Source organism: Zophobas morio, unplaced genomic scaffold (assembly GCF_036711695.1).
Source record: "Zophobas morio isolate AGI-343-1 ecotype UQ-CSIRO unplaced genomic scaffold, CSIRO_AGI_Zmor_V1 ptg000017l, whole genome shotgun sequence".
Taxonomy (NCBI): domain Eukaryota; kingdom Metazoa; phylum Arthropoda; class Insecta; order Coleoptera; family Tenebrionidae; genus Zophobas; species Zophobas morio.
The window spans coordinates 18,346,126-18,367,416 of record NW_026972122.1 but is presented as its reverse complement, the minus strand read 5'-3'; the positions used below and the strand labels follow the sequence as shown (position 1 = coordinate 18,367,416).

Below are 21,291 nucleotides of genomic sequence, written 5' to 3'. Positions count from 1 at the left end.
TAGCCAATCCCTATTCGAAGAAAACTCGAGTGACGCAGCAAATAGTGGTGACCTTAACAAAGAAGATATGAATACAAGTGGCGAAGTTTTTTACAGCGACAACGAAGACGAAGGAAACAGCGGTATCAACGAAAACCTGCAAAAGCGAATATGTGTCCTAGAGCAAGAAAATCAAATATTACGAGAACTCCTGGAACAGGAGAAAAAAACGCACCTTTCTGTCAACAAAACTAAGAATGAGGAATTGGAGAGGTTAAAATCTGACATAGACCAAACTCTGAAAAGCGTATTGACTAAAATTCAAGAATTTGAAATCAAATTTGATATGCAGAACTTGTCAAGGTCACACAAAAACCCCGCCGATGACCGACCTCTAGAAAACATGGAAACAAAAACTGCAGAATTGACACCTCGAAATAAAACATGGCTACACCCAGTACACAAAAATAAACAAAGCACCGGTCAACAGAAGCAGTTAAAATCTGTCGTTAAGGTACGAACAGTGCATAGCAAGAAACAGTCTAAAGATATAACAGTAATAGTACCTGAAGAGAAATCAACACAATCGACTGACGATCAAAACTCAAACTGGGAAATCGTGTCTCACAAGAAGTCAAACAAGAATTCGCAACGCTTTATAATTGGAAAAAAAGATGAGAACTCTACGGTTAAAGTGGTTCCCAAGAAAGGTTTTATTCTAGTTTCGCGTCTGGATCCCAAAACGAAACCAGCTGAAGTGTGTTAACTACTCTACGAGCACTTTCTCGAAGTCCAATGTGAAAGAGTGGATACAAAATATCCTTCATATTATTATTAAAGAGAAAACACAGTTTATGATAATTCCTGCGATTTTCAAGACTGCTCAAAGATACATAACTAGCAACTAAACTAATATTCTCAAAAATAATATTATTTAACGATAATCTGTATTTTAAATATTTCAGAAAACTATTTTGAATAGCCTCAAAACATTTAACATGTGTGACATAAAGCGGCGACCAGATAACAGTATTTTATTCAAGCAACGATCTAATAAGTGAATTAAAGAGCACAATAAAAGCACGAACATCAGACAAATCACTTGACCACCTTTTCACACAACCCAACATCTTTCTACCTTTAGCAATTATGACATCATAATGGCATAGAAAAGTTAACTTGGAATCCAAATACACACCCAGATCTTTAATCACATCAATCGACAATAATTCAATTCCACCAAGATTATATATACAAGGCAAAGCCATTTTTTTACGGCTGAAACGAATCACCCTACACTTATTTTATTAAGTGCCATACCATTATTACTGGACCAATTCTCAACTAGGGTAACATCAGATTGTAACCTAACGATGTCATTCTGTGAACAAATACTTTTAAAAATCTTAAGATCATCAGCATAAAGGAGTTTATGACACTTAATAGTAAAACAAATGTCATTAATAAAAACGTTAAAAAGAGAAAACGACCAATAACTGAGCCTTGTGGAACACCCGACGTAACATCATCGTGAGCAGATTTGGAACCATTTAAAAATACACATTGTGTTCTGTCAAGAATGTAACTACATAGCCATGAGAACAGTGGGTCACGAACTCCATACACATACAACTTATGCAAGAGTGCAGAGTGGTTAACCGTATCAAACGCTTTAATAAAATCGGTGTAAATCGCGAGAACATCTAAGCCATTTTCAAATGCATTAATAACATAGCTGACTAATGTAAGTAGATTAGTGGAACGTTTCGAATACAAGACATGCTGACAATAGGATATAACATTTTTAAATTTTTCAGACATTTGGTCACTTACAATGCTCTCAAAGATTTTTGAAGGGGTACTTAGAATGCAAATTGGTCTATAATTTTCAATGCCAAATTTTGACCCCGCTTTAAAGACAGGAACAACATGAGCAGATTTCCAGAGAGTAGGAAATTTACCGGAGTTAAGCGAAACAGTAAATAAATTGGACAAAGGCAAAGCAAGAGATGATCCGCATGCTTTAAACAATGACTGTGGAAGACCATCTGGACCAACTGAATTTTTACCATCCAGTTTGTTTAACATATTCAACACTGAGTCCCTACAAATACAAACATTGTTCAAATCGACAGTTATGGACATTGGAGGATTAAAATTTTTCAAATGCAAATTATTAGTTTAGTGTATGTCGAAGAAAAATATTTGGCAAAGCTATCAATAATATTTTCAATTCCAGAAACTACATTACCACCATACGACATGTAATTAGGAAGATGTTTACAGTTATCTAACTGTAAAATCCCAAAATTTCTTAGGATTATACCTAATAGCATTTTCAGTGCGCCGAACATAAGAAGCATAAGAACTGCAAACAGCAGCCTTACATTCACTTCCAAGTTTAGAAAAAATTAAATAATCACTAAACTTTCCACTAATTTTATATCGTCTATGAGCAGATCGCTTTAAATCAATTAATTTACGAGTGTGGTGAGAAAACCATGCAGGAAATATTAAAACTTTTCTTAAGCGGAATAAATTTGTCACAAGCATAAGAGATATAAGTATAAAATAAAGAAACAGCATCATCAATATCGGAGCAATCGACAATAAAGGACCTGTTAACAGACGATAAATAATCATTAATAGCATTATAACTAGCATTTTTAAAATCATAGTAAAAATCACAAAAAGCATCCATAAAAATATCACAATTATATATAGTAAAGGTAAACGGGGGATGGTATAAATCTAATTTGCAAAGTGCATCACAATTCTTAATTGTTATATTATCACTGTTTGAAAAACATAGATCGAGAACATTATTGCAACAATTGACAAGAAAATTAAACTGAGATAAGTCAAACGAGTGAAATGTATCGCAAATCAAAAGCTCTTTTTCTGATTTAACATTGGTTGGCAGGTAACAACTAGAATCACAATCGGAAATCCACCTAATGTTAGGCAAATTATAATCACTTAATATGTAAAACAGAGAATGAGGAAACTTATTAATAATAATTTTAACAGTTTGAACATGAATAGAATACAATCCACTATTTAAATCAGGTGGAAGATACACTTCACAAAAAATATACATTTTGTCAGCACAGTAAACAGATACCCATAATTCCTCAATAAGCGACGTAATAATTAAAAGTTGAAAAGAAAACACTTTTCTGACAGCAATCAACACACCACCACCATCAGTTTTGTTGCTATTTGTTTGACATCGATCATTACGATAAATTATATATCTATCATCTAAAACTTCAAAGTCAGAGATCATTGGTATTAACCATGTTTCAACAAATATAATAACATCATAATTTTCACTTGCACAAGATAAATAACAATCCTTCAATTTGGTACGCAATCCTCGTACATTTTGAAAGTATACACTGATGTCTGTTAAGTGACCAGCACTACATCCCGATTTCCTCGAAAATTTTGGAGTCCAGGATCAAGATCTGTTGTATTATGTGATGTCAAATCCTTTATTGAGGATTGTTTATCAGAGAGAATGGCATTAGCATTGTATAAATCAGAATTATTAGGAAGTGCACTCTTAAGTGTTGATGGGAAAAATATTCTTATTATCGCTCCTTAGGGCCATGAATCCGGATTCAGAATCTTAAAAGAGTCAGATTCAAACACAACTAATTTAAACGATTTATATTAATGGTCGATTTTAACAGTGAGCAAGTAGCATGCGCAGTACAGCCCTGCACAAGAGCGATACAACCCCACCACCCACCCTTCGACGGTACCGGGGTGGTACGGACCTGGACGACAGAACTCATCTTGCAGTACAAGCGATCGGTCGAGCTAAATTGTACATACACTTACATACTATTAATATATAGTTATAAAACAACACTCTTTTCTGTCCATGTTCGTACCGTGTACGGTCCTTCGAGTAGCCTGCGGCGCAACGCCACATTTGGTCCTTCGAGCCGGATGAATCAGCGATCAAACAAATCATCGAATCAAGAAACATCAAATCCACAATCCAAGTAAGTCCTATTACCCTGTATGCATATTTATTTCAATCTGCGCCAATCTGCGTGTACCGCGTTCTCGTATATCAATAACGCATAATTCGATTCAAAAAATCCCATTTATTACACTAAAATGACTGTAGAAACGGTAGCCGAATTACGCTCCAGGCGAGGAAACGCTAAATCCAAAATAACTCGCATTGAGAACTTCGTTAAAAATTTCAAAAATACAGATAGCGTTTATATCCTTGAAGTACGGTTAGAAACATTAGAAAACGTGATCAAAGAATACGAAAGTTATCAAACTCAAATTGAGTTGCAAGACAACGCAGATAATGATCGCGAAATTATCGAAACACAATATTACAAGATAATAGTTGCCATTCTGGAAAAATTAAATAAATACTCACCTTCCGCCAAAACATCGGCGTCTAGTCAAAATAATAGTAATCCTAACAATAATCATCACTTAGAAACGTCCATCAAACTTCCTACGTTAAATTTACCAACATTTTCAGGTTCATATTCGGAATGGATGTCATTCAACGACACATTTTGCTCGTTAATTGATCAAAACAATAGTTTAAATAATTGCCAAAAATTTCACTACTTAAAATCCTCACTGAAGGGGGAAGCTTTGGCGACAATTGACGCTCTCACTATTTCGGTAGATAATTATAAGTCGGCCTATGACGTGTTAAGAAAAAGATACAATAACGTAAGACTAATTAATCAAGAACATATTTTAGCTATGATTAATAGTCATGTTATCCTTAAAACAAATTCTGTAGCTCTGAGAAAATTATGTGTCGACGTTATGACAAACATTGAAGCACTTCACATACAAAATTTACCCGTAGAAAGTTGGGATGCATTAATTGTTCCATTAATTGTAGAAAAATTAGACTATACAAGTCGTAAAGAATGGCAGGCAACATTAAATAGTGAAATACCAAAATTGACGGATCTGATTTCATTTTTAGAAAAGCGTTGCGAACTTTTGGAATCAATGGAACAAATATCAGTAAACAAAACACATAGCATAGATATCAATAAACATAATAATAATTTCAATAAAAACTGTCAGCGCGAGTCTACAACAAAACAACGTATTTTGGTACAAACTATTAACAAAAACATCCTTTGGTGTAATTATTGCAAGTCAGAATCACATTTAATATTTCAATGTACAGAATTCGTAAATCTTTCAGTAGAACAACGCCTCTCTCATATTAACAAGGTCAAATCATGTACGAATTGTTTAAAATCTAATCACATTGTGTCAAATTGTAAATCGACTAATACTTGCAAAAAATGTCACTTACGACATCACACACTACTTCATATACCTGAACAATCGACAAGCAATTTGTCATTATCAGTGTCACATATGATCAACACCACTGTACTTCTTGCAACAGCAGTGGGTAAAATTGCAGATACTTTCGGAAATTATCAAGATTGCAGAATTATATTTGATTCATGTTCACAAAGCAATTTAATCAGTACGAGTTTATGCCGAAAATTGGGACTTAAATTACAATCAATCGAATTCCCGATTAGTGGAGTAGGCGAAATCGAAACACCAGTTAAAAATTCGACTAGGGTAACCATAAAATCTCGTTTTAATCCAATCCTTTACAATCTCAATTGTTTAGTATTGCCCATGGCCGACTAGTATAAAGATTATGGCCTGTCCAAGAGGTACGATACGTGTTGCCATCTATTAATAATTACACTTAATAATTTAGCAAAATTTTAATTTGACTTGACATTATGGGACTTCAAAACGTGTAATGGTGGTTTGTTTGGGTATGAATGCCTTTGTGCCTTTCAAAAGGTGTTAATAATTCTTTTGTCGATTTTGAATTATTAATAGATGGCAACACGTATGGTACCTTTGGCATTCCTTTGGACAGGCCATAATCTTTATACTAGTCGGCCATGGTATTGCCTAACATCACATCAAAATATCCATGTCAATTTTTTTCAAAATCTCAGTTCAAGATACCGTTAAATATTAATTTAGCAGATCCTAATTTTAATGAACCCTGTACTGTTGATCTTTTATTAGGTGCACAGTACTTTTGTAACGGTCAAATTAACATATTTAATAATCACGTATTCCTTCGTAAGTCCGTTTTCGGATGGGTCTTAACAGGTAAAATTTCTGGTCCTTCGCAAAACAATATTGTCGCCTGTATTTCAAACGCAAATCCCCAAGATATGCTAAACAAAGAAATTCATAAATTTTGGGAATTAGAAGAAACAGCTGTAAACACCAGTAATTCCTTTTCCGTGGAAGAACTTGCCTGCGAACGGCATTTCTCAGAAATCTTTGAGTAAACTTTCTCTCCAATCTGGTGTCCCGTACATCACTTGTCAGAAAGTTTTAAAAAGAACATTACACATGCATCCCTATAAAGTATCCTCAGTTCATAAACTTAAACCAGCTGATTATCCTCGTCGTGTTGCATATTGTCAATGGTTTCAAAACAACATCAACAACAAAATTTTGGATTTATAATTTTTTTCCGATGAAGCATGTTTTGGTTTAAATGGCTACATTAATTCTCAAAATTATAGCGTTTGGAGTGCTGAAAATCCTTTTGTTAAAAAAAAAAGGCCTTTACACTCTCTTAAAGTTGGCATGTGATTAGCGGTTTCACGTAGAAGAGTTATTGGGCTACTATTCGTTCACAATACAATTCTGTAAGGTATATAGAGCAAATAGAGGTTTTTCTAAACCCGTCGGATGATGAGGAAAGTGCAGTTTGGCAGTAGTAGGAGATAAATATTTCAGTTCCAGCAGTCAATGTATCTCTTCGATAAACTATTAACTCTTAACTGGTTTACGATATTTCGTTGCTAGAGCGTACCTAGATTGTATTACGGATTTTATGGACATTCATCAGACAATAGTCATGAGAATATTTCCTCGAGTATCCAGAACAGTGGTTGCACTGTACCAAAAATTTATTGTGATGCTTCAAAGTGTAGCCGAGCAAGCAAAGGTGAAAACTTCTTTTTACATATAGCTCGTTTTCCAAATGACACTGGCGCCCTAGACTACATACATATGAAAATTAAACCAGGCATGATTTTTTTTTTTTGTTAACTAGGGCCAATTCCAAGTTGGCCGGCGCAACTCACAACTTTGCGCCACCGATTTGCGCCAACAATTATTGTAAATTTTCAAGTTCAAAATTTCCATGAATGCAACGAGGGTGCAACAACGACATTTTAGCTCTCTCGGTAATTTTTCGTTATTTATCCTCACCTTTACTAGAATTTTGAATAAATTAACAGCAACACCCGCTAAAACTTGACAGACGACCGCAATTTTTCGAGATAAATTGCAACTTGCACTGCCTACTAGAGGTACCGCAACTCCATGGTGCAAATTGCAATGGAAAATTCGACACAAGTGCGTTTGTTTATTCCATCACCCCTAGCAACCAGCATTTGATACCCAAATCAGCATTACAAAGTTGCGCTGCACCAGTGACTTGCGCCGGCGCAGCTGCCCAACTTGGAATTGGCCCCTTAGAACACAAACAATGAAATAGTAAAAATTAGAGGTGGAGAAGTTCCAGACATTTTTAGGAATGAGAAAGATTTTATCTTCATTAATTTACAAGCCGTATGTGATGAAAAGATTAAATTTCAAATATTGTGGCACGCTGATTAGTAACTCCACATAACACCACTATTTTTAATCATTGTTCAGTTTAAGATCTGTTGGAAAATGGACAGCTTCAAAATTGTGTGCTCTTGGGTGTGTATTATTATATTTTAACAAATTTTATTTTATATTTCTAGATGACGAATGATACCCCTTAAACAATATTTATTGACACTGCTGATAAATCCCATTACGCCAGCACCACAGGTCTGTCCTGGTCAGTCCCACATTGGTAGACACAATAGAATTGGGTGCACTGTTACGAGCCAAACTCACAGCTCGTTGCCGGCCTGCTAGTGGAGAAGGGGTGAGTTCCTGCGGGTGCAAAGGGTCAGGTCGCTAGAGGTTCGCAAAGAAGAGAGAGCACACTGTTTTGTGTAGCGACGTCGCCAGGGCGCCACCAGTTTTTATTAAGACACAATTACAACAACAAAAAACCGGAAAAATATTTAACTATTGTAATTGCAAGCTGTTACTTAAAATATTTGATTACAATAAAACCTAAGGTCACTAATTAAAAAGAAAACAAGTAAGAGTGAGAAATAACTAAATAATTAAGCAAAAGAAAATGAGTAAGATATTAATGATAATGATTTAATGCGACTAACTGTTTACGATAAATACGAGCAATACGAACGATAGTTTAATTACGAAAGGCGACGAACTAATTAACGATAAATACGAGCGATACGAACGATGTTTACGAAGCGAACAAATTAGTTGGAGTCGTAACGAATAACGATTTGATTAATTATTTCGAGGGCTATGAGATAAACGAAGTAGGCCACACGCTCGGTAGTCCTAACGAACGTACGAAGGTATCACGTAGAGTCTTACCGGTTGTTATTACTAGGTTATGTGCGAGTGCTAGTTACGCCAGACTTCGAAACGTTTTGCGATACAATAAAGAAAAAGGTAAGGCGACTAATACTTAAACTTAATGAGATGGAATGGAAGTACCATGGGCACCTGCCTCCTTCGATATCCACGACGAGATGTCGAAACACAGCGGCGTCGCAGCGAATTTCCAGTCGATGTCGAGTCGAGGTTTTTGGTGACGGCCTGTCCAACCGATGGTAACTCTCCAGCTGTTCTGGGAGGGCTCACAACTGTCCACGACAGTTGGAATTCATAGAATTCGTTCTCCCACTCAAAACTGGCTCCAATTCTCGATCACGGGAATAACAAGATCAGCGACAAAACAAAAAAGCTGCAAGGAGAGCAAAGTCTGAGAAGATGTTCGAACTCAGTCAACCCCAAGGGTTCCACATGTCACATGCACTTGGTAAGTAGTAAAATATTATCGTTAACATGAAAATAACCATAACCACTGTTCGAAGGGATGCCAGGGAAAAGCTAATCAAAAGATTTACCTGCGGATCGACTGCAGCTTCTCCGATTTTAGCGGGATGGTCTAGTGCTCTTAATCAACAAAAAATCCGACGAAGTCGTAGTGCTCGAACGCACTATTTCTTTTACAGCTCACAAATGCGCTCCCAGCGATAGCACCTTTTAGGGGACCCAACAGATCCGACGAATGCGATTCCAAACGTAACACCAAATAAAAGGTTGCTAAAACGAACTGCAAAAGAGGAAAGCACTAACCCCCAACACCATTCAACACGGAGTACCAAAGCAAAATGGATTCCCTTCCACCTGCGATGACGTGGCAAGGTAACGAAGCGAGAGTTCACGGAAGTTTGGCCCTCTAGTGGCAAACTTACGAAACGTCGAATTCCGACGAAAATCCCTAATCGATGTAACTAATAAGTGGATGCGATGGTTATTAACAAAAGAAAAAAAAACAAACAAGGCTATCAAGATTCCAGAAATGACGAAGACTCTAGGGGACGCTCCACGGCGTTTGTTCCCACCTAGGTAAGCAAATGAAATTCGCGAACAAAAATAACAAACAGAACGAAAATCGAATTTCAGAGTGAAGCTCTGGGATGGCGCGATCCATCCAGTTCCTTATAGCAAGAACCAAGCTGAAACGATCCAGAAGACCGATCTACAACAGCGAGGCTGAAACACTCATCTGAGCCCCTCCAAGCTCAGAATCATCGCGACAGTCTTGCGACTGGGGGAGTCAAAAGCTCGGGACGAACCCTCCACCAAAGTTGTCCTTCATTGCCACCGTGCCCAACCCAACCACCCACGCACGAAATGACGAAACGAAAAAAAAAACGAGTAAACAAAATGTAATCCGATCCGAGAATGCCAATAAAAACCGAAATAGCTACTGCGAATTTTCAATTCGTAACAGCACATTTGGTATTCTGAAAAAAAAAACAGTTTCCTGTGTTAACAGTTGTGGTGGTCGCTATTGCTTTACACAACGTTTTAAAGCATATTCCAAAATTGTACTGTAAAAATTTATTGGTAATAAAATTACTTTTTGATGATTTCATTTATAATGCAAAACAGACTAAAAATGTATTTATAAACAACAACTCTCCTTGTAGATGCTGGAGGTGACATTATATCTCTCAAGAGACACGGAGGATGAAAATCGAATAGTGTAGCGAAAGGGTACATAGAGGAATCAGTGAAACAAAAAGAAGATGTGGTGCGAAAAATTTTTCGGTTAGATGAAGCGAGTACGAGTAGAGTGATTCCCCAAAAACCACCGAAGAGCATGAAGTAAATATAACCATGGCCGACTAGTATAAAGATTATGGCCTGTCCAAGAGGTACGATACGTGTTGCCATCTATTAATAATTACACTTAATAATTTAGCAAAATTTTAATTTGACTTGACATTATGGGACTTCAAAACGTGTAATGGTGGTTTGTTTCGGTATGAATGCCTTTGTGCCTTTCAAAAAGTGTTAATAATTCTTTTGTCGTTTTTGAATTATTAAAGATGGCAGCACGTATGGTACCTTTGGCATTCCTTTGGACAGGCCATAATCTTTATACTAGTCGGCCATGATATAACCAAAGACGTAACTGACAATGAAAGGGCAGCAACATTGACAAACATTGTTAACATTGCTATTACAAGGAATAATAGTAATTATTAATAAAATTATAAAATATTAAATACAGCATTATTAGTATTTTCAAAATTGACGAAAAAATATAGTTTGACATTAATTATTATTTGTTTTTAATCCTAGCATTTAAAAGACTTTTAAATCCTAGGATTAAAATTGAAATTGTCTTAGTAACGCAATTTTTTCCTAATTACTAAAACATCTACTTTTAGTGTTGAAATTATCATTAAAACTGTCATGTTTATGAAGGCTGGAGAAAATAGTAGATTGTTTTATTAGGATTAAAAGTGCCATTTTTTGCGACGAGCAAATTTTGCATTTGCGAGGCGGAGCGAAGCGAAGCCGAGCGGATGCAAAATTGCGAGTCAAAAACTGACTTTTAATCCGAATGAAACATACTACTTTTTCGCCAGCCAAAAAGTAAATCTCAAAAATACAAAATATTGATAACAATAAGATCGAGCAGAAATGAATCAATCTGCAAAGTAGTCTGGTATCCACGTCGTCAAGGCTTTTTTTGTTTGCTTACATACCATTGTTTTGTGAAAACGTTTGCAGTGTTAATAATGAATCCTGAAGAAGAGTTACCTCCCGATGTGCTAGAAGAAGCACAAAACGTGGTACTGAACTTGTTACCAACAAAATCGCGCGAAGTGTATGAGTGCGCGTATACCCGCTTCATCAAATGGTGCGAAGGGAAAAAGATTCAAACTTATTCTGAGAACGTCCTATTGGTATATTTTTCCGAATTGGCTACAAAAATGAAGTCATCCACACTGTGGTCGCAGTATTCCATGGTGAAAGCAACTTTAAATATAAAAAATGGCATAGAAATCGGAAAGTATTCAAAATTAAAAGCGTTTATAAAGAAACAAGGAGAAGGATACGTTCCAAAGAAATCAAGGGTTTTAACTAATGAACAAATAGAAGTTTTCTTAGACACGGCTCCGGATTTCAAATTCCTGATGATGAAAGTATGTTTATAACCTAATGAAGAGCTTATATTTATTTTACGAATTTTATTTCAGATTGTTGTAATCTTTGGCGTTAGCGGAGCTTGTCGGTGTCACGAACTATTACAAATAAAAACTGAAGATATTGAAAATATTAAAGCAGGTTTATTGGTAAAAATTCCTGATACCAAAACGAAAAAACCCAGATCATTTACGGTTATGGGGGAAAAGTATTTGAAATTTTACGAAAAGTATGTTGCGCTTCGTCCAAAAATGTTTAATGAAGGTCGGTTTTTTATTAAATATGTCGACGGAATGTGCCATCGACAAGTAGTTGGCATTCATAAAATTAGTGGTGTACCCCAAGAAGTAGCCAAATATTTAAAGCTAGAAAACTTTAAAGAATACAGCGGACATTGCCTACGTCGGACTTCTGCCACGCTTTTTGTGGATTCTGGCGGTGCAGGGCCGGCTTAACACGGTAAGCGAAAGATGCACCGCATCGGGGCGCCCATGACAAGGGGCGCCGGGCGGCGCCTATGCTTTTGTGTTAACTCCATAGAAATAAATTAATATTAGATTTGCATTGAATCACTACGTACAAAATATCATAGCAGGAACAAACCAAGGCGCCCATCGAAAACTTTTCAGAAAAAGCTACATTTTAAAATTCCACTATGGGGAGTGGTTTACCAAAATAGGTCATAAGTCATAAGAAGTCAATTCCTGGCATTTTCTGACTATAATAAGTAATTGAAAAAGAGTGTGTCTTTGGGTTGGGTGATTGGACCTTTAGATCAATACCGACAAAAAATACCGGATTTATGATTATTATCTGGGTAACAATTTGACGAGACAGCGGTATGACCAAAACTAAATGTTTTTCTAACATTTGTGACATTTGTTTTTACCATAAAACTACCCTTGTCGGCATAAACTTAAAAATTTTATCTTCCAAGTCTAGTCGGCTGGTTGTGGTGGTTGTTCAAACAGTTTTGTTATATTTTTCACTGTTCCGATTCGTAGTCGAATTTGGTTCTGTGTATCATTCCATGGCTGTTTGTCATCACTAATTTTAAATTTAAATTTCGATTAACATTGAGGTACACAAATTTTGTACCATTGGGGCGAAATTTCCAAAAATCCTTTCTCAATGGGTGCTTATGACACAAAAGGAACCTACTGTCCAAATTTCATGTTTGTAGTTTCAGTAGTTCAGGCTTTGCGTTGATGAATGTGTTAGTCTGTCAGTCAGGACAAACACTTTTATATATTAAGATTGATTCATCATAATTTTATGTATGTTTGTTAATTAAAAGTATCTCTCTACAAAGATATGTGATTACAAAATTTTGTTTGTTTTTTTTACAAACAATTTTTAAAGGGCGTTGAACAGAAAGTTGCATCGGGGCGCCTGGTCCCTTAGAGCCGGCCCTATGGCGGTGATATTACGTCCCTCAAGAGGCACGGTGGGTGGAAATCTGGCAGTGTAGCCGAAGGTTACATAGAAGAGTCTCTTAAACACAAAAAAGATGTAGCAAAAAAAATTTTTCGTTTGGAAGAACCAGGTACAAGTAGTGAAACCACAAGTAAAATACATGAAGACGCAACGAATAGGAATGTGAGCGAAGTAAACCTAGAAGAATCAGGTACAAGTAGTGGAACTACGAATAGAATGATCACACGTGAAGACGGAATAAGTAGGAATGTGGGAGCAGTAAACCTGAATTTTGACACTGTGACCAACCAGACAGCAGGAGCGGTAGAAGTGTTAGCGCAAAATATTATTACTGACCGCATGAAAAATGATAATAGTGACGGAAAATCTTTAATCCAAATCAATCGCAGTTGTTCTTATTGTACATTCAATATTAATTTTAAAATTTAAATAATTAATAACAATGTAAGTTAATAATAAAATTGGAAAATATTAATAGCATTTCATTCTCAAAATAAAACAATTGAAAACTTTTTAAGGCTAGGATTAAAAAAAAAAATTAATGCTAGGATTAAAAAGGCAAAAATGACGTTGTTACTTTAGTAACGCAACTTTTTTTTACTCTCACAAAAACGTCAAGTTTTCCGTCCAAAATTGACGTTAAAAGTGACATCTTTTAAGACGGCTGGCGAAAAACGATATTTTTTCTTTCCTAGATGAGCGCCATTTTAATTTTCATTTTATAAAGGAAATAAAATTTATTACATTTATCATTTTTCATGTAATCTTGAACTTTGATTCCGTTGTAGGATTTTCTAAGTAGTAGTAGCAAGCAGTCCTGTCAAAATCTAAAATTATTCTGTTTTGTAATTATTTTAAAAAAAGGCAGTTAAAATTTTTCCATTTAACATTTATCTAGTGTGGACGCAAACAATTGTGCGTACAAGGAGCCATCAAGGAACCTTTTGGTGTGTCCATCTGTTGGCGACTCTGTTGTCCTCCAAACTCAAAACTTGTGCTGTCTGTACTTATCTCTGTTTACATTTCGATGCTCGCCCGAACTCAAGTTGATGATTAATATTAATTACTGCTGTAATTATGGTTTATTTGTTCCTCACTTGTAAACATCAATTTATCAAGTCACTGTATTCAACATGAAAATGTCACTTAACTGGCTAGCCTGTAAAGCTAGTCAGTAAAATTTTGACATACCTGCTCGTGTTCATACTATGAGGGACATGGAATCCTGGGCAGTCTGTTCTTGTCATTTCAAAAAATGTCAATGTAAATGCACCTTTAGCGTCCACGTGATTGATATTTTCGAAAAAACTGTTAAATTAACTTTAAAATATATCAATTTGTTCAACATGCCAGCTGAATCAATTGTTAACAAATCTCGAGTAGTAGGTCTTATTCAAAGCGGGATGTCACAGCGGTAAGTGTCCGTAACTTTGAGCATTCCAAAAAGCACGGTGAATTTGATCGTGCAGAAATAGAGACGAGAGCAGACTGTGGAACGTCGTCCAAGCTCAGGGGAACATCTTGTTTCTGCACTTGACGAAGACGAAGCTTTGCTTGCTATAATCAGAGAGAGCCCTTTTGCCAGTGCTGCTGAAGCAACTATAATTACCAATTTTCCGGGCAATGTCAAAACTGCTCGTCGCCGTTTGAGGACAGCTGGCATTCGCAACTACGAGAATCATTGAAAGGACACAGTGTTGCATGTTAATATAACTGAAACCAATTTAATAAAACTTCGACTTTGTCAGTGTCAAAATGACAAATACACCAAACATTAAAAGTGTGGTTATGAATAGCTAAGGTCTGGTTTAGAAATTTTGACAATTGTATGACACCTCTGCCCAGTTTTCCGTGTCCCTGATGGTACAGTAGCGGACAGTGAATTTCGTTCACACAATTCACAAAAATTCACTGTAGTCGGTGCTTTATTGTCATGATGACTGACGTAAGTATTGTCAAATTTAATTTAGCTTCGAACCTGCCATCGATTAGTTATTTTAATGAAGGTAAACTAATCTCCCTTTTCCAAGACGGGATGTCGCTACACTTTTAGGCTTACCGCGGACTAGTGTTAGTTATCGTATAAAAAAATGTTTGCCCCTTTATGTCAAAATGACAAAAAAAGGTTAGAAAGATCTAAGGGCTAATTTAGAGTTTTTTTCTGTCAAAGAAATTGGGTGAACGAAATTCACTGTCCACGACCGTACAGTCGCGGAGAGTGAATTTCGTCCACACAATTCACGCGAATTCACAAAAATTCACTGTAGTCGGTGCTTTACTGTGTAATGAATTATCATCATGACTGACGTAAGTATTGTCAAATTTAATTTAGCTCTGAACCTGCCATCGATTAGTTATTTTAATGAAGGGAAAATAATATCCCTTTTCCAAGACGTGATGTCGCTACACTTTTGGGCTTATCGCGGACTAGTGTTAGTTATCAACTTGATCCCCGTCGCATCACCAGGGTTGGTGAAAATCATGCGATCGTTCAAGTTGTGGAAGACATGCCATTTACAATCGTAGTTGAAGCTGCAGCGACTACTAATTTTCCCAAATCATCAGCAAGAACTGCCCGGCGACGCATTTTAGGGAACGAGGACTCGAAAACCATAGAGCATAGAGATTGGGTTTGCTTTACAATATCTCATGTAGCCTGAAGGGTTTTGGAGTTATTTTCTCAGACGACAAAATCTTTCAATCTTGCCAAAATGGCAAGTTAAAAGTATACAGGCCTCGAAACATACGATGTAATCTTCAAATATGTCAACAAGGGGAAACATCTGTCAACATGTGGACATGGAATTCTATAGGGTCATTTACACGTGCCAGAAAAATAGAATATTTTGACTGTTGTATTCTAAACACCTACCTGTGCTGCATGTAATACAGTTGCTTGAGTTTCTTTTATAATTTGAAATTGTTTTCTGTTTGGTGTTGGATTGATTTATAACCTGAGACACAGGTATGATACCAGGCTCAATTACGCAAATCATAATTAGCTTCGTTGGAGTGCATGTTTATTAGGAGTTATATAAAGCGAAAATTTGCAGAATTTTCATAGAAAATTTAGCTACTAAATTTAGCCCGTGACGTAGTCGTGGACAGTGAATTTCGTCCACCCAATTTCTTTGACAGAAAAAAACTCTAAATTAGCCCTTAGATCTTTCTAACCTTTTTTTGTCATTTTGACATAAAGGGGCAAACTAATTTACATTTGTCTTTCATAGCACTTCTGAGAAGATGAAAAGTAAAGTAAAACAGGTACGACACGGCCTAAATTTAGTAGCTAAATTTTCGCTTTAAATAACTCCTTCTAATAAACATGCACTCCAACGAAGCTAATTATTATCTGCTGGTAATTAAGCCTCCTATCATACCTGCTTCTCGGATTAGAAATCAATGCAAGACCAAACAGAAAACAATTTCAAATTATAAAAGAAACTCAAAATAGTTATTTACATTATGAGTGCGGTAGGTAACATTTTGCAGGTTAAGGTCCTAGTTTGCCACCCGACGCGAAGCGGAGGGTGGCATGGGACCGAAACCTGCAAAATGCCTAACGCACGAAAATTGTATTCAATTTTTTCCCCGACATTGATTTTATTTTAAAAAATATTTATTTTTAAAAATATTCTCCGAAATTTAAATAAATGAAGTGACATTTTCGACACTTTACTGAAGGATTCTATAATACCGACAACCACGAGATGGCACCATGTGAATTTTTTTAAATAATTCATTTTTTCTAATTCAAAAGTTTTAATTGAACAAAGCATGACGTAAAGTAGTGTTCTAGTATGTTTTTTTTTTTATTATTTATACAGAACTTTTTTTATTATAGCTTCTAGAGGCTAATGCATATTGAGTTACTTTGGCACCCAAAGGCGGTAAAGCAACGGTAAATTGATATTTGATGCGTAAAGTCATTGTTACGCGGCATGTCAAACGTGTATGAATATTTTGTTTACATGTCAGGAGGGGAAAAAACTTTATTACATGCAGCACAGGTAGGTGTTTAGAATACAACAGTCAAATATTCTATTTTTCTGGAACGTGTAACATGACCCTACAGAAATCCATACCCACATGTTGACAGATGTTTCGCTTTCTTGACATGTTTGAAGATTACATCGTATGTTTCGAGGCCTGTATACTTTTAACTTGCCATTTGGCAGGTTCGGAGCTAACTTAAATCTGACAATACTTACGTCAGTCATCATGATAATTCATCATGACAGTAAAGCACCGACTACAGTGAATTTTTGTGAATTCGCGTGAATTGTATGGACGAAATTCACTGTCCGCGACTATACCTGTTTTATGTTACTTTTTCAACTTCTCAGAGCTGCTATGAAAGACAAATGTAAATTAATTTAGCTTCGAACCTGCCATCGATTAGTTATTTTAATGAAGGTAAACTAATCTCCCTTTTCCAAGACGGGATGTCGCTACACTTTTGGGCTTACCGCGGATCGTATAAAAAAATGTTTGCCCCTTTATGTCAAAATGACAGAAAAAGGTTACAAAGATCTAAGAGCTAATTTAGAGTTTTTTTCTGTCAAAGAAATTGGGTGGACGAAATTCACTGTCCACGACAGCCATATATTTTAAACTATTATAATTTTAAATGACATCCAAAGTTGATTCAGGCAAATTTCCAGTCACAATTGCTGCTTCCTCAGTAATATAGCTTGCGCCACACTCATTTCAATACATCGAAAACGATAAATTGAAAAATCTAAATGACAGAACTAGACAACACAATAGGTGCGTTTCCAAGGGAATACGTCTAAAGCTCATACGATGTTTTTTCAAATATCGGACCTTCTAAAGTTTTTAATAGTTTATAATAGTTATTTACAAGTGAGCAACAAATAAAATATTGAACAATACACGCAAGGTAACGGGCTCCAGTCATATCCTTCTGTCCGCCAGTAAAAACCCTTTTACCGTGCTAGAAATGTTATAGCAATTAACATACCTAGGAATGTAAATAGTGCCATAACCGCCGCAGCCGCCTGTTTGAACTCCGAGTGTCTAGCGAGGATTTTAAGACGGCTAAAGCAGTTAGGCCACCGTTTACATCCGTGGTGTGTTCAAGATTTTATCGGTTTCTGCCCATTTTAATCCAATAATCCAAAAATTAATTAAAAAATAAATAAATTTGGTTGATCACGTTTGCATGATATATTTCGATGTAAATTGACCTCTATCTTTGTGTCTTGTACACCGTTGGCAAATAAATAGTATAAAACGTTCAGGATGATAAATATAATTCTTGACGCTGTAATCTACATGCTACCAATGATATTTGTTCTAAAATATCTCCGATTTAAAAGAAAAAAAATGGTCAAAAGTTATTTCGACAGAACTTCCCTTGCTTCTGAAGTACAATTAAGCAAATCACACAATTTTGTGACGACGCACACAGGTCCAAAGTTGGGAAAACTCGGCCAAAATAGGAAACACGGAACAAGCGATTCTAAGAATTTGTACTAAAGAGTGACGGGCCAATTTCAAGTTGGTTTGCAATTAATTGCAAGCTGCGTTGCTATGGTAACCTCGCAAAAATATAATGGTTTGTATTAAGAGTTCTACGAGATCACCATAGCAACAGCGCTTGCAATTAATTGCAAACCAACTTGAAATTGGCCCGTCAGATAGAAGGATGTTTAGGCTACCTTATAACAATAGGCAAATCATTTAATAAACGTTTATTACCCTGAAAATTGCAGTTGTCGTTTAGCGTTTCTCGAGAGTGGTCGTGCGCAGAAATTTGTGCATTGTGACTTTGTTCTCATAAAAGGTGTTCTAATTTGGAGTTAAGTAGTTTGATGCTGTTTTGGCGATTGATGGAAAAGTATGCAGTGCTATTACAGGAACAAAGTCATCGCAGCGTTGTTATTTATATGGAGCAACTAGTAAAAATTTTAATGACCTTGATAAGATTTTAAAAAAACCTATTTTGAAAGAAATATTTTCAGTTTTAGTTTTGTTTCTTTTTTTTTTGGTCTCCGTAATTGGGCTTTTGCCTGTTGGGGCCGTAGTTTATAATAATAATAATAATAAAAAATCTTAGATTTGGACTATCCACTCTACACGCATGGATCAGGTTCTTCGAATGTGTCTTGCATTTATCTTACAAATTTCCATTAAAAAATGGCAAGCACGAAATGCTGAAGAGAAAAAAGCAGTCAGCGAGAGAAAAAGGGAGCTTCAACGTGAATTTCGCCTGCAATTGGGATTAATAGTTGACAAACCAAAGCCTGGGTTTGCAAGTTCCAATGACGGCAACACTGCTCGACGTTTTTTTGCGAATTTTTAAGTTTCGGCGAACATAACAGGCATTGACGAGACATTCATTAAACGTTTTTGTCATCCTACAGGTAATCTCTAGTGGTTACGACATTAATTTGGAACTTTTCGAAAAATTTTCTATTAACACAGCAAAACTATTCGTTAATTTATATCCATGGTACTACATGCCCACTTCGGTACATAAAGTGTTAATACACGCAAAAGAATTTATTGAAAAAGCATTATTACCTATTGGGCAGTTATCCGAGGAAGCTCAAGAGACAAGGAACAAGGACATTAAAAAGTATCATTCGGATTTTTCTCGAAAATTTTCCAGAGTGAAAACAAAGGATCAGAAGAAACAAGTAGTCTGTTAAATACATCTTAACAGACTACTTGTTTCTTCTGATCCTTATATTTCGAGCCTCAAAAAGCTTCCAAAGAAAAAATTAAAACAATTTTTACCAGAAACATTAGAACTGCTTATAGCCAACAGTTCTCAACATAAATTAGGAATTGTCTCGAATGTAGACAGTGACTCTGAAATAGATTCTGAGTTAACTGATAGTGATTCAGAATAATTTGTAGTTGTCTGTATTATAGGTAGCATATATGTGGTTTTTCTCGTTTTTTTGTATTAAATATAACTTTCTTCTCAATTTTTTAACTAAAATGACTTTCATTTATTATCCCACTCATTTTTTACATTCGAGAAGTCGACATAAATGATCGTTGTGTATTATTTATCAAAATCTCACGTGTTTTTTTTTCAATTTCCGCCATATTGCAGCCATTTTGTAAATGATATTTTTATTAGCATATTCATAATTATCGGCCATAAAAACCCTTGTGTACGAATTTTGGTGCAAATTCAACTATGTTACGATTTTTGGCCGCAAATTTTAATTTTGGGACCAGTGTGCGACGTCATCAACATTTTTGCAAGGACATATACACGGTGTATCAAAAATGGCGCACTAACGGAGCACCACACACTAGAATGGACTACAGTCATCACCAGAAAAATATTTTAAAAATTCTGAAGCATTTATTTTTTGATCTACTGATCTTTAAAGACGGCATTGATAAAAATCTATTCATTTGATGTTCTTTAAAATTACCTTAAATCATACATATTATCACAAAAAACAAGATTACTCACTGAGAATATCTGATCTTTAAAAATAAAGAATGTCTAGGGTCCTTAAAATCCTTGAAATCAGCTGTAACTAACAGTGGCAACATTGGAAAAAATTAAAACAATTGTTACCAGAAGCATTAGAACTGCTTATAGCCAACAGTTCTCAAAATAAATTAGGGGTGTCTTGCCATGGTAATGATATTAAACAAACAATGGAAAGAAAATAACCAAATGTCAGTAATTGTGACAATTCTGTCGTTAGATTTCTAAAATGTATTCCATCAATGATTACTGTGATATGTTTTCTATTCTGGGTGCTTACAATTGAACTTTTACTGCTGCGGCAAGAGAATACGCTTTGCGTTACCCTTTCGGACGGCACCCAGACAAAATATATCTGTGAGGCTTAATCAGCGTTTGAGAGAAACTGGGAACATTGCACAAGTGATTTGTTACCACGACAAAAGCCGTCCCCGAACAACAAAAACACCAAGAGTAGAAGAACAAGTCATAGACATTGTGACGGTCCACCCTTGAGGAGAAACCGCAAAATACCGCAATAAGAAACTTCAGAATATAATTCTCTAACTCAAAGACTAAATTCGCATATTCGCAAAAAGCAAGCCAATTGCGCATGTCCGATCGCGTATGCATTACCCAACCACCAGATAATTGCAAACCTATATTCGCACACCATTGAGAAGCACTCACTCAGTCAACCCTAGCTAAATACCACACCCAAGCAAAAGTTCCAAGATGGTGACAGCACGTGA

At 35.9% G+C, this 21,291-nt stretch overlaps 1 protein-coding gene and 1 long non-coding RNA gene across 2 annotated transcripts in view; one reads left to right on the top strand and one right to left on the bottom strand.

The window, feature by feature from the left end:
- The window catches only part of LOC135130191 (NADH dehydrogenase (ubiquinone) complex I, assembly factor 6), an 87,040-nt gene that overhangs the window by 44,795 nt on the left and 20,954 nt on the right, over positions 1–21,291 (bottom strand). The gene's annotated exons all lie outside the window — the stretch shown is intronic.
- On the top strand, positions 8,854–9,691 carry LOC135130192 (uncharacterized). The gene is made up of 3 exons (XR_010280702.1): positions 8,854–8,950; positions 9,006–9,543; positions 9,601–9,691. It is a non-coding gene; the product is annotated as an uncharacterized LOC135130192 (long non-coding RNA).